This window comes from Felis catus, chromosome F2 (assembly GCF_018350175.1).
Source record: "Felis catus isolate Fca126 chromosome F2, F.catus_Fca126_mat1.0, whole genome shotgun sequence".
Classification (NCBI taxonomy): Eukaryota; Metazoa; Chordata; class Mammalia; order Carnivora; family Felidae; genus Felis; species Felis catus.
The window spans coordinates 42268985-42285089 of record NC_058385.1 but is presented as its reverse complement, the minus strand read 5'-3'; positions in this window follow the sequence as shown (position 1 = coordinate 42285089).

The following is a 16105-nucleotide window of genomic DNA, read 5'->3' as shown; positions in this document are numbered from 1 at the left end:
CATATATGTTATTATCAAGTTGCCTGTGAATAAAGACCATACTGGGTCATAAAACTGTTCCAAATCCAGGAAAATGAATCTGTGGTGCTGGTGGGGGTGTGGGGAATGCTCCTTTATACTACTGAGGAAACATCTGTGGCCTGTACAAATTGGTTTAGAAGATTGACTGGCAGTGGTATCCCTTAGGAACAGATTGATCTCACAAGCAATATATTCATCTTAAGAAGATGTTTACTAAGGTTTTAGACTTAGACTTCTGTCGCTTTACAAAGTACAGTTCTAAGGGGAGCAGGTACAAATGGAAGAGACACAAATAGAGCAACCTACATAACTTCAAACAGGAGGACAGGCAAGACTCCAAAAGAACAAGGTGTAGTTGTGGTTTGGCTGCATTTCCTAAATGATTATTCCCACTTTCCCATTTCCTTTCTGGGCTAGGCCACTTAAGAGGGAAATAAAACTCCTTGTTGACAAAGGGGGTGAGAGAGAGAAATATAAATACCTCTCTAAAGACTGACAGACTAGATGTGGTCAACAAAATTATGCAGGGTTTTGATCATGCAGACCCTTGACTTGGCTTCCTTTTCTTCAGCCTGCCCTTGAGTCAGGTCATAGCTTCTTGTGCTGTGACTAGAGAGAAGGCAGGAAAAACTGGGAATGAAACACAGAACTGAAAGTGTGGTCCTGTGGAGCAAATGTGAAGTCTAGAGGCTTGTGTAGCTCTTTTAAGTATTTCCTAAAATCTTCTCTGATGAAATATGAAGGGAAAACAATACTATTACAAATTACGTTTATGCAGTAGTCAAAAGCAATATTGTAATATGAAAAATGCTAAATCAGAGTATAATTTCTAGTCTTTACCCAACCAAAAATAGAGATAGATAATCCATTAAGGATGAAGCCTATAGTTAAAATTTACCGAAATTTAGGAGAAAAGTGTTCAGTTTATTTTTATCAATTACACTGTTGTATTCTGGCTTCCTACCCCTTTTTTTCATCAGAAACAAATGACAATTATTAATATATATAAGTGCTTTGTAAAGTCAGAATTATTACTCATGTAAAATCATTTTTTAATCATTTTTTATCAGGTTGACTTTAGTTTCTTATTATCAGCCTCCTAAAACATTTCTGGAAATGTTTGTTCCAACTTTCTGTGATTCTATGATATTTATTGAGCAGTGACTATATTCTAGCTATTATTCTCAGTTTGGGAATACAACAATGAATAAAAGATAAGGCGTCTGCTCCTGTAGAACTTATACTTGTTTTGTGGAAGAAGAGAGAAATAAACAAGAAAATCAACATGAGTAAGTTGTATTAAAGGAGTGTTACATGTTATGAGAACATTAATCAGGGTGACGTAAGAAAGAATGAATGGGATGAACTACTTTAGCTTAGCTGTTCAGGGAAGGCCTCTGACAAAGTGTCATGGGCTGAGACTTGATAAAAATAAGTCATCGATGGTGAGAATGAGTTTACAGTTTTGAAAGACAGAAAGGCTACTGTGAATAGAATCTATTGAATAGGAAGGAAGGTGGTAGGAAAAAGGTCCAGAGAATTATACAACAGCCAGATGGAATAGGAGCTGGTAAATCAGGATAAGGAATTTGGATTATACCTAAAAAAAATGGAGAAGCCACAGGAGCATTTTAAGAATAGGCCAATAGGATTTGATTTATGCTCTTAAAAGACTGCTTTGGTTCCCCTTTTGGTCTAGACTGATTAGGTTGTTTAGGATCTGTCTTCCCACTCAGAACTAGAAGAGGAGCAATAAGACTAACAGCTGACTTCTGAACAGACACATATCTGGTAGATTTACCAGATAATAGAATACCTTTAAAATATGAATAGGGGTGCCTGGGTGGCTCAGTCGGTTGGGCGACCAACTTCACTCAGTTCATGATCTCACAGATAATGATTTCAAGCCCTTCATCAGACACTGTGCTGACAGCTTAGAGCCTGGAGTCTGCTTCGAAGTCTGTCTCCCTCTCTCTCTGCCTCTTCTCCGCTCATGTTCTCTCTGTCTCTCTCTCAAAAATAAACATTAAAAAAAAATTTTAAAACTGAATAAAAAATAACTGCTATCTTATATTTATACTTACTTTCATCCTACATCTATGTATCTACCAACAGAAATGGAAACAGGTGTGTGTGTGCGCGCGCACACACACACACACACACGTTCATAGCAGTATCCCATAATAACCCAAAATTGGAAAAAAAGAAAAGATCCATTATTAGTGGATCAGATAAATAAATCAAGGTACACTCATACATTGAAATAATACAGAACAATAGAATTGAATAAACTTCTGTTATACATAACAACATGGTTAAGTTAAATGCACATAAAATCCAAAAATGAAGAAAAAATAAGGACATTTAAAACAAGCAAATATAGAGGTAATTAGTAACCAGGTGAAAAACACTTAAGAAAATACTAAAAGGTACTGTTCAACAAAAATAAAATAATTTCAGATATAAGCTCAGATGTAAGAATTCAAATAAAGCAATGAACAGTACAGTAAATTCAAAAGACTATAGTGTAAGTGGAAATATTACAATAAATTCAAATGAATATTTATAGTGTGAAATAATAATAGTGATGTATCATTTTGGGTTTTTTTAAAGAAAGTAGGATCTAATTTATTGAATCAAGACTTTACTACAGATACAGATAATAATACAGTCATTAATATAGGTATGGTATAGTTTTAAATATAAAAATACAGCAGAGAAGAATATAAAATTTTAAAAAATTAAAACATACCCCCCAAAAGTCACTTTGCTGTGAAGACAATTGATGGCAGAAGAGAATGGAAAAAAATGGTAAGACCTGTTACAAAGCAATTTCAGTGGTCCGGTGAAGAATGATGATGACTAGTTGGACTCAGATATTAATCAAAACACCTTCATGAATGTAAAGATATCGGAGTCATGACAAAAATGACACTGAGAAGCAGTAGGAAAAGGGTAATGCCCTCAGTAAGAGTGTTGGGTCAATTGAATAATCATAGAGGAAAAAATTAAATTGATCTCTATCTTACACCACACATGAAAATTATTTTTCAGGGAGATTGTATATCTAATTTTGAAAGATAAAACAATTAATCTAGAATATAAGTAGAATATAAATAGGATTTATTCACAGATTCATTATACTAAAGGATTTCTTAAAAAGATAGAAAAAGCTCTAACCATAAGGACAATAACTTTAAAAAAAGACAAAATCTGATAAATTGAACAATAAAATAGCAATTTGGGTACACATTTAAAGAGTTGAAGAGGGAGGAGCCAAGATGGCGGAAAAGCATGGAAGTTTTTTGTGTGTCTCACATCCATGAAATACAGCCAGATCAACACTAAACCATCCTGCACACCTAGGAAACTGATTTGAGGATTAACACAATAATCTGCACAACCTGAACCACAGAACTCTGCAGGTACATGGCGCAGAGAGGTGAAGTGGGGGAGAGAGAGGCCGTGGAGGGCTGGGAACTGTTTTTGCTTGCAGAGAGAGGACGGAGACAGGGGGAGGGGTTGAGTATGGGAAAAGCACCCCCCCACAAAAGCAACTGGAGAGAAAGTGGAAAAATGGAAACAGTCACAAACAATGAACTAAAAAAGGGATAAAGGAGAAAGGAGAGGGTTTAAATTCCATTAAGATTCTATAAACAGGGAGCACAGAGTCTGAAACTCCACAGCTCAATACCTGGTGGTGCTCTGGCAGGAACAGTGAATGCCCAAGAGCAGAGTGAGGTCCAGGAGGTCCTTGGACCACACGGGGAGAAGTGGTTCTGCTCCTGGAACTACAGTTGGTACAGACTGTGTGACAACACAGTCCCAGCAGACCCCAGAGAACAACCACATTCGCTGGTGCTGGAACAAGGTCATTAAGGGTGAAGCTGGTGCCAGATGTGTGTTGAGATTTTCCATAATCCCTGAAACACTGCTGCTACATGAGCGCGTGAACATTTTCTGGGGCAGGATGGCACCCAGCCACAGTCTCTGGGCATCAGCAGCAGCATGGTCCCGCAAATATTTCTGGGTGTGGCCAGCACCCAGCCATTGCTCACTGAGACCCTCCACAGGTCTGAACGTGACAAAGTCAGAGTCCCTCAGAAGTAAGGGGTTGGGAAACAGAGCCATACCATGTTTCACCCCTCCCACACATGCACAAACACACCTACAAGCACCACAACAATCCACCCCAGTAAGCTAAGCAATGCCATCTAGTGGAGAACGGAGCCATTACACTAAGCCTTGCCCAACTGGGCCAACCTCGCTCTTAGGTACACTACAAATCTCTCTGCCTACTTAGTTTATGGGTTATAAAGTGCTTCACAGTTTGACTTCTAGGGGAAAACGATGCAATTTCAAACGTATTTCAGTCTGTTTGCCATTCCATCTATTTGATTTTCTTTTTGTTGTTGTTGTTGCTTTTCTTTTTCTTAAATACAGAAAGAGAAACAAATTATTTTTATTTTGAATTTTTATGAAAAATAATTTTCTTTTTTTCTACTATATATTTTACTTTTTGTAAATTTTTCAAATTCTATTTTACTTCCATCATTTCATTTCATTCTATTTCATTGTATTAATTTTCTCAAATTTTCAAACGTTTTCCTTTTTTTCTTGATTTTCTTTTTTTTTCTCCTTTCCCCTTTTCTGTAATCAAGCTCCTTTCAATAACCAGACCAAAACACACCTAGGATCTAGCATCATTTATTTGATTTGTGTGTGTGTGTGTGTGTGTTTAATTTTTAACTTTAATTTTTTTTACCTTATTAATTCCTCTTCTTCCTTCAAATGATAAAACAAAGCAATTCACACCAAAGGAAACAGCAGGAAGAAACGACAGCCAGGGACTTAATCAAACACATACATGTAAGATGTCTGAACCAGAATTTAGAGTCCTGATATTAAGAATACTAGATGGGGTAAAAAATAGATTAGAATCCCTCTCTGCATAGATAAAAGAAGTAAAAGCTAGTCAGGATGAAACAAAAAAATGTTATAACTGACCTGCAGTCTCGAATGGTTGCTGCGGTGGTAAGGATGGATGAGGCAGAACAGAGAATCAGTGATATAGAGGACAAACTTGCAGAGAATAATGAAGCAGAAAAAAGAGGGAGATAAGGGAAAAGAGCACCATTTAAGAATTAGAGAAGTCAGTGACTTACTAAAAAGGAACAACATCAAAATCATAAGGATCTCAGAAGATAAAGGGAGAGAAAAAGGGGCAGAAGCATTATGTGAGCAAATTATAGCAAAAATTTTCCTAACCTGGAGAAAGACACAGATATCAAAATCGAGAAAGCACAGAGAACTCCCATAAGATTCAACAAAAAACGAACATCAACAAGGAATATCGTAGTCAAATTCACAAAATACTCAGGCAAGGAAAGAATCATGAAAGCAGATAGGGAAAAAAAAGTCCTTAACCTACAAGGGAAGACAGATCAGGTTTGCATAAGACCTATCCACAGAAATTTGGCAGGGCAGAAAAGAATGGTAGGATATATTCAACATGTTGAATTGGAAAAATACGCAGCCAAGAATTCTTTATCCAGCAAGGCTGTCATTCATAATAGAAGAAAGACTAAAAGTTTCCAGACAAACAAAAATTAAAGGAGTTTGTGACCACTAAACCAGCACTGCAAGAAATTTTAAGGGGGACTCTCTAGGGGAGAAGGGATGAAAAAAAAAAGACTAAAAGTAACAAAGATTAGAAAGGACCAGAGAACACCACCAGAAACTCCAACTCTACAAGAAACATAATGGCAATAAGTTCATATCTTTCAGTACTCACTCTAAACGTCATTGGACTATATGCTCCAATAAAAAGTCATAGGGTAACAGAATGGATAAGAAAACAAGATCCATCTATATGTTGTTTACAAGAGACCCATTTTAGGCCTAAGACACCCTCAGATCGAAAGTAAGGGGATGGAGAACCATCTATCATGCTAATGGTCAACAAAAGAAAGCCAGAGTAGCCATACTTGTATCAGACAATCTAGACTTTAAAATAAAGACTGCATCAAGAGATGCAGAAGGGCATTATATCATAATCTAGGGGTCTATCCACCAAGAAGACCTAAAAATTGTAAACATTTGTGCTTCAAATGTGAGAGCACCCAAATATATAAATCAATTAATCACAAATACAAAGAAACTGATTGATAATAATACCATAACAGTAGGGGACATTAACACCCCACTTATAGCAATGGAGAGATCATCTAATCAAAAAACCAACAAGGAAACAATGGCTTTGAATGATACACTGGACCAGATGAACATAACAGATATAGTCATAACATTTCATGCTAAAGCAGTGGAATATACATTCTTCTCCAGAGTACATGGAACATTCTCCAGAACAGACCACATACTGGGACACAAATCAGCCCTCAGCAAGTTCAAAAAGATTCAGATCATACCGTGCATATTTTCAGACCACAATGCTATGAAACTCGAAATCAACCATAAGAAAAAATTTGGAAAGGTAACAAATACTTGGAGACTAAAGAACATCCTTCTAAACAATGAATGGGCCAACCAAGATGTTAAAGAGGAAATTAAAAAGTACATGGAAGCCAATGAAAATGATAACACCTCAGCCCAAAACCTATGGGATGCAGCAAAGGTGGTCATAAGAGGAAAGTTTATAGCAATCCAGGCCTTGCTAAAGAAGGAAGAAAGATCTCAGATACACAACCTAAGCTTACACCTTCAAGAGCTAGAAAAAGAACAGCAAATAAATCTCAAAACCAGCAGAAGACAGGAAATAATGAAGATGAGAGCAGAAATTAATGCTATCGAAACCAAAACAACAGTAGAAAAGATCAATGAAACCAGAAGCTGGTTCTTTGAAGGAAATAACAAAATTGATACACCCCTAGCCAGTTTGATCAAAAAGAAAAAGGAAAGGACCCAAAGAAATAAAATCAAGAACAAATAAAATCAAGAATGAAAGAGGAGAGATCACAACCAACACAGCAGAAATAAAAACAATACTAAGAGAATATTATGAGCAATTATATGCCAATAAAATGGGCAATCTGGAAGAAATGGACAAATTCCTAGAAACACACATACACTACCAAAACTGAAACAGGAAGAAATAGAAAATTTGAACAGACCCATAACCAGTAAAGAAATCAAATTAGTAATCAAAAATCTCCCAAAAAACAAGAGTCCAGGGCCAGATGGTTTTCCAGGGGAATTCTACCAAACATTTAAGGAAGAGTTAACACCTATTCTCTTGAAGTTGTTCCAAAAAAGAGAAATGGAAGGAAAACTTCCAAACTCTTTCTATGAGGTCAGCATTACTTTGATTCCAAGACCAGACAGAGACCCTACTAAAAAGGAGAACTATAGACCAATTTCCCTGAGGAACACGGATGCAAAAATCCTCAACAAGATATTAGCCAGCCGGATCCAACAATACATTTAAAAAATTATTCACCATGACCAAGTGGGATTTATTCCTGGGATGCAGGGCTGGTTCAATATCTGCAAAACAATCAATGTGATTCATCACATGAATAAAAAGAAAGGACAAGAACCACATGATCCTCTCAATAGATGCAGAGAAAGCATTTGACAAAATACAGCATCCTTTCTTGATAAAAACCCTCCAGAAAGTAGGGGTAGAAGGATCATGCCTCAAGATCATAAAAGCCATATACAAAAGACCCAATGCTAATATCATCCTCAGTGGGGAAAACTGAGAGCTTTCCCCCTAAGGTCAGGAACAAGACACGGACGTCCACTCTCGCCACTGTTATTCAACATAGTATTGGAAGTCTTAGCCTCTGCAGTCAGACAACACAAAGAAATAAAAGGCATCCAAATCGGCCAGGAGGAGGTCAAACTTTCACTCTCCACAGATGACATGATCCTCTATATGGAAAACACAAAGGATTCCACCAAAAACCTGCTAGAACTGATCCATGAATTCAGCAAAGTTGCAGGATATAAAATCAATGCCCAGAAATCGGTTGCATTCCTATACACCAACAATGAAGCAACAGAAAGAGAAATCAAGGAATCGATCCCATTTACAGTTGCACCCAAAACCATAAAATACCTAGGAATAAATATAACCAAAGAGGTGAAAAATCTATACACTGAAAACTATAGAAAGCTTATGAAAGAAATTGAAGAAGACACAAAGAAATGGAAAAAGATTCCATGTTCCTGGTTAGGAAGAACAAATAATGTTAAAATGTTGATACCACCCAAAGAAATCTACATATTCAATGCAACCTCTATCAAAATAACACCAGCATTCCTCACAGAGCTAGAACAAACCATCCTAAAATTTGTATGGAACCAGAAAAGACCCCAAATAGCCAAGGCAATCTTGCAAAAGAAAACCAAAGCAGGAGGCATCACAATCCCAGACTCTAAGCTATACTACAAAGCTGTAATCATCAAGACAGTATGGTACTGGCATAAAAACAGACACTCAGATCAGTGGAACAGAATAGAGAACTCAGAAATGGACCCACAAACATATGGCTGTCTAATCTTTGACAAAGAAGGAAAGAATATCCAATGGAATAAAGGCAGTCTCTTCAGCAAGTGGTGCTGGGAAAACTGGACAGCGACATGCAGAAGAATGAACCTGGACCACTTTCTTACACCATATACAAAAACAAATTCAAAATGGATGAAATATCTAAGTGTAAGATAGGAAGCCATCAAAATCCTCGAGGAGAAAACAGGCAAAAACCTCTTTGATCTACCTTGGCTGCAGCAACTTCTTACTCAACACGTCTCCGGAGGCAAGGGAAACAAAAGCAAAAATGAGCTAATGGGACCTCATCAAAATAAATGCTTTCTGCACAGCGAAGGGAACAATCAGCAAAACTAACAGGCAACTGACAGAATGGGAGAAGATATTTGCAAATGACATATCAGATAAAGGGCTAGTATCCAACATCTACAAAGAACTCATCAAACTCAACACCCAAAAAACAAATAATCCAGTGAAGAAATGGGCAAAACACATGAGTAGACACTTCTCCAAAGAAGACACCCAGGTGGCCACATGACAAAGTGCTCAACATCACTCATCATCAGGGAAATACAAATCAAAACCACAATGAGATACCACCTCACACTTGTCAGAATGGCTAACACTAACAACTCAGGCAACAACAGATGTTGGTAAGGATGCAGAGAAAGAGGATCTCTTGTGCACTGCTGGTGGGAATGCAAACTGGTACAGCCACTCTGGAAAACAGTATGGAGGTTCCTCAAAAAATAAAAAACAGAACTAACCTACGACCCAGCAATTGCACTACTAGGTATCTTTCAAGGGATACAGGTGTGGTGTTTCAAAGGGACACATGCACCCCCATGTTTATAGCAGCATTGTCAACAATAGCCAAAGTATGGAAGGAGCTCAAACGTCCATCAATGGTGAATGGATAAAGAAGATGTGATACACACACACACACACACACACACACACACACACACACACACACACACAATGAGTATTACTCGGCAATCATAAAGAATGAAATCTGGCCATTTGCTACCACATGGATGGAACTAGAGGATATTATGCTAAGTGAAATTAATCAGAGAACGACAAATATATGACTCCACTCACATGAGGACTTTAAGATAGAAAACAGATGAACATGAGGGAAGGGAAGCAGAAATAATATGAAAACAGGGAGGGGGACAAAAACATAAGAGACTCTTAAATATGGAGATCAGAGGGTTACTGGAGGGGTTGTGGGAGGGGGATGGGCTAAATGGGTAAGAGGCATTAAGGAATCTACTCCTGAAATCACCTTTGCACTATATGCTAACTAATTTGGACATAAATTTAAAAAATAAATTAAGGGGTGCCTGGGTGGCTCAGTCGGTTGGGCGTCTGACTTCGGCTCAGGTCATGAATTTGCAGTCCGTGAGTTCATGCCCCGTGTCGGGCTCTGTGCTGACAGCTCAGAGCCTGGAGTCTATTTCAGATTCTGTGTCTCGCTCTCTCTCTGACCTTCCCCCATTCATGCTGTCTCTTTCAAAAATGAATAAATGTTAAAAAAAATTTTTTTTAATTAAATCAAATTTAAAAAATGAGTTGAAAGGCAACCCACAGAATGGGAGAACATGTTTGTGACACATGTAATGGACAAAGGGTACATATATGGAATATAAAAGAACACCTACTAATCAGTAATAAAATAGACAGCCTAACATAAAAATGGACTAAATTACTTCACCAGATACTCACACAGGCAATAAACATTTGAAAAAATTATCAACTTCATTAATTATTAGAAGAAAGTAAATAAACACCATATTATAGTACCAATACACATCTGCTAGCATGGATAAATTGAAAATGACAGACTAGGGAAAGTATTGACAAATATGTAGGCAAATGGGACACTTACATTTTTCTGGTAGAAATGTAAAGCGTTATATGTACAACTTATGACCCACAAATTCCACTTTTATGTATATACGCGATCAAATGCATATGTATATGCACATGCAAGTATGCATGCACATATACCACCCCCGACACATTCTAGTAGCATCTTTCATAATAGCACCAAAATTGAAAGAAACCAAAGGTTTACTATCAGTAAATTAAGTGAAGGAATTGATGTATATTTATACACTGAAATACTATAGAACAATGGAACTGGTCGAGCTTCTGCTCTACATGGTTGAATTTCATAAACATAACAAACATAATGTTGAACAAAGGAAGCCAGATATAATGGCATATAAATATGTATGTGTTTATTATCTCATTCATGTAAATATCAAAGGGAAAACTAATTTACGGCATTAGAAGTCAGTTTAATGTTTTCCTTTCTGGTAATGTTTTCTCTCTTGACTTAGGTGTTGGATAAGATTGTATTCACTTTGTTCTTATCTAGTGAACTGTACATTTATGATTTTTTCACGTATGTACTATGTTATATTCTAGTTCTTTAAAAATTCACTTTTCTATGAAGAGAATCAGTAACAGAGGGAATAGGGAGCAAATGAGAAGATTTGTTACAAAGCAATTTCAAGGTCCAGTTGAAGAATTACAGTTATTTGGACTCAGATATTAATAGCAAAAAGACAGAGAAGCATATATACCTATCAGAGACACACTAGAGATAGAACCAATCAGCTTTACTGATGGTTTCAATGGAAGGGTGGGAATTGGGAAGATGATGGATAACTCCTACCTAATAGATGGATGGTAGAACCATTTATTTAACAAGAAGTTAGGTATATATCTTTGGAGTGAGAGAGAAATGAATAAGTCTTCCTTGAATATAAATATTGGAATACTTTGAGATATTGCTATTATGTAAGTAGGTCACTGAATGTATACATCTGGAATACAATAACATAGTCAATGCTGGAAATTTCTACTTATAAGTCATCAGTATGGCACCTCTATTACCAACTTATCTATGCCCCCTTCCACATCCCATCTTTAAATAATTGGGAATGATGAAAGACATGGAATGATAATAATACATGGTCCTAGAGCTCTACTACTGATCAACCACTATTGTACATCTTCCATATGCATTAACTTGTTTGATATTTATAACACCTCCTCTCTGAGATGAAAAATATTATCTTCATTACCTCCACTTTACAGATAAGGAAATGGAGATGCTGAGATTAAGCAACTTTCACAGTGCCCCATAGTTAAAAAGTGAGAAAGCTGAGAAGGAAACAAAGATGATGGCATCTGAAGTCATTATCTTTAACTACTATGGATACCACCTCTCTAGGAACAGAAGAGTGAAAGGGAGGAGAGAGATACTCCAGTTATATATTGCTGCAAACAATTTAGTGAGTTAAGAGAGCAATTATCTTATTATATCTCACAGTTCCTGTGGGTGAAGAATTCAGGAAGGGCTTGACTGGGTCCCTGGGTTTCTCACATCATTGCATGGGGCTAGAATAGCTGGAGTTTGGAATGAGACAATTAAAGTAGGTGGGGGTTGGCCAAGCATCTCTATTTCTCCAGGTAGTCTCAGGTCCTCTCCTTGTGATCATTCCAGGCAAGCTAGACTGGTCTTCCTTGTAGCATGGAAGCTTCAGGTCAGACTACTTACATGGTAGCTCAAAGTTGCAAGAGAACCAGGTGAAAGGATACTGCCTTTTAGGACCAAGCCTCAGAAATTATATGACATCACTACTGCTGTTGTCACAAGCCCACCTGTATGTAAGAGGAGGAACACAGTCTCCCTACTCCTGATGGGAAGAGTGTCAACATACATTATTAGAAGAGCATGTAGAAGAAGAGACATGGTTGCAGCCATCTTTGTAAGATATGCCAAATGAGAAAAGCATTTGGACAGGGACTTAGGAAGAACAGACATAGAAGAGAAAAGGAAAATGTATGCAACTAATACAGAAAAACTTCAGCCAACAAATAATTGTCAAACACCCTGTGTGTACTAAACACCACTAAGAATTATGAGTACACTGGTAAGTCAAATGTGATTCTTGACCTAAAGACACCAAAACTGTCTAGGTGGGAAAGTTATATATAAAACACAGAGTGGGAGGATTTTAGTTGTTCTTACACAAGGAAAACAAGAAGATTCATGGGAGTTTCTGGTGCAGAACAGGGGTCAGAAAACTATAGCTCACGATCCAAATCCAGCCTACCACCTTTTTCTGCAAATAAAGTCTTACTGGAACACAGCCACATCCGTTCATTTACATATTTCCTATGGCTACCTTAGGCTACAAAGGTTATGTTGAATAGTTACAACAGAGAACATACAGCCCACAAAGCCTAATGCATTTACTATCTGTCTCTTTACAGAAAAAGTTTGTCTACTTCTGGTGTAGAATTTGTACATCCACTCAGAAGAGAGTAAATGGAACTGAAAAAATAAATAAAGTTCCAGATTTCCATCATGGCAGAGAGGAATGCACAAGGGCCTTTGATTCAGGAAAATGAAATTACTGGCCAACCACTTGCTAGCCTCATGACCTTGAGGAAGGTTACTTCATTTTTCCAAATCTTAGTTTCTTGTCCTAAAGAAAAATCTTAATTATCCTTTTGCTTCCCAGGATGATGGTGTGAGTCAAGTAAGATTATATATGAATAAATTCCTTTTACACTCTGAAACACTAAATACAAATGCTGCCATCTTTCCACTGCATTTCCTGTCAAATAAAGCTTTGTTGATGGTCTTTCATCTCATCTTCGTTTTTACACTAAGGACATAGTTTTCTTCTTTTATAATTTTCAATAAGCACATCTTTTCCTATTTTGGTCACCAATTTTCATTGATCCTTTATTGCTTTAAGGCACTAGAGACTGTTCTTTAAAACTCCTGACTTCAACTACTCTTAGTTTTTGGATTTTTACTTAATTCTCTAATAGAGCCCTCACTCTTCTTTTACCTTGAAATTCTTTTCTTTACCTCATTCAAACTCATTTTCCCACATTTTCACATATTGCTTTTAGAGGAATGTGCCCTTGGAAGGAGGTACCTAACTTCTCTGATGCTTTTTGACAAAGCTCCTTGAATGTCCCACAATTGCTCAAAAGTATTGGTGCATTCTAAGAAGTCCTGAGAAGATCCTTCTATAGAGCTCCTTGGGAATCTCTTTCAAGTCAATGACTCTGTGACTATATTGACCAGAACAATTTAACTCAACTTCATTGTAGTCAAATGAGACTATACTACATCATCATTAATTGTTGGACCTTCATTTTCCACATCCCTTCACCATATCACCACACTAGCTGCCAACCTACTTTATCAAGGGCAAATTGGCATGAGTCATCTCCTTGTACCTTCCTCTCCCTAAGCATTGTCTATGCAATTTTCAATCTCCAAAAGGATTGGACTGGTCAGAAAAATATGATCACATGGAATTGGGATAGTTAACAAAACTTCCATAGTGAAATCTCCCATGCAAAGGGGTAATAATTTCACAACTTGGTTCAGATGAAACTTTGAGCTCTTGTACTTCCGAGCCAGCTGGTCATTTAACACACATTCCATGCACAGGAAATGTCCATTACCAGAAACCTCACTAAATAACTATGACAATAAGCTCAAGAATGTTATGGCCAAGGACACAAACAGAGCAGGAAGATTTCAAGAGGTCTTCCAGGGAGAACCACAATATGATTCCTGGTATTTCATGGCAAAGACTAATTAAGAAACTAAACTGGATGATAATGCAGTAGGAGAATGCCTGAATTTAGTTAGCATTACTACCTACTTGAGGAAGTGAATGACAACAATGAAGCTCTTGCAGACAATGTGTAAATATCAGAGTAGGGCCATTGGGGAAAAGGTAGTAATGTATTTGTGTGCAAAGTAAAGAAAGGGCATTTAGAAAGAGTCTAAAGTGAAGCCAGATCAGATGCGACGAGTATTTAAATACCTTAAGTAGGAAAAGGTTCTACCATTATAATAAACACACTTACAAATTTCTCATGAAATTCCATTTCAATGAAACTTGTTCTGGTTCTGGCCACATTACAGGCTTGAGCAAAGCTTTTAACTTGAAGCAACTTTTATGAAATTGCACATCCATTGGACCTTGAAAATAGTCAATTACATGCTTTGTTGAATGAATGAATTTGTATCTTGGCAAAAATAAAGACCTGGGCCCAGACCGAGGTACACCAGTGGAGCAAGGAAATTTCCTTACATGTTTTCTATTTTTTTACTTCTTTGTGTCATTCTTAGTCATGTATGTGTGTTTTAGTTCTGTATATCAAGCCTCTCTTGCCCAATGTAGTCATTAAGGATACTAGAAGGAGGGTAATATGATATTAGGATAACTCAATGAATTGTAGAATTTTAGATTTCAGGCAAACTTAGAAATTACCTAGCCCTGATGAGTGCTTTCCAAGATTAAATCCTAACAAGTTTTCAAAAAAATGAAAAATAAAGACGATGTTCATGTGTGAGCATCCATATGTATGTGTGTGTGCCTGCATGGTATGTTTCTGAACTCTTCTTATAAAGAACTATCCACTATTAAATTGAAATGCCCATTCTCTTATGAAGTGCTAAGATGTCAGCTGTGTGTGTGTGTGTGTGTGTGTGTGTGTGTGTGTGTGTGTGTTCGTTCATGTCTTGGCAAACTAAAATTATGGCAATACTCCGTTTGCCCTAACCCTCAATGTGCCACGCCCCCCCACCCAAGTTTTTTAAATTCTCCTGGGAGGTACATGTAATCTGAAAATCCTATTTCCCTTGCTCCCCAAATTATCCTGTCTAACTAAAAGCCTGTTGTACTAATAAATAAATCTGGAGAGACAGTTTGGGAAAGAGCCTCCTTTAAAAGTTAGGAGAAAAAAAAATACATAGAATTCTCCCCATTCCTATTCCCTTCTCTCACAAAGAATCAGAATCCTTTCCTAAACTTTGGGTCTTCTCCTTTGGAGAAGTTGTGGACACACAGCCCCTCCTTCACATTCCTGAATTTAGCTGAAGTATTTGTGGGTGGGTAGGAGTCTATAGCCTTTCCTGATGAATCAGCGAAGGGGCAATTGTTAAATGGTACTCAGCCTCCTAAGAGGAAGAAAAGGTTGGCATATCCAGAGCTATTCCAGAAACTGGGCTTAGCTGGTATCAAAACTTAAATCCAGGAGTAATTTTCTGGGGCATGTTTATCAGAAGGTAGTATTCAAGAGTACTTTCTCCATGCAAATGAAATATGTCATTGCATCCTGCATGATTTGGGGTCATAGAGGAAGGGAAGAAAATTGTAAGATGTTTTACATTGGTTCAATTTCTACAAAAAGCAGCTGACCAATGTGCATATTTTTTATTTTCATTTATTGAAAATACTTTCAAAGATGACATATTGCTAAGGACCCAAAGGAACACATTACAGATAAACTAGTAAAAGTAAATGGGAAGCAGTACTTTCTCTAGGAGATGATTATCTATTGCCATTCCTACTAAAGATGACCTTGTGGACAGGGTGTTTACTACTAAGTACAAGTGTAACCAGCCAGAAGTCTTTTTACACTGTGCTCCACGAAGGATGCTCTCAGTTTTGTATATACTGGTATCGAGCACCCAAACTATACAACGTACTATCCCTGTTCCTGGCACAGCAA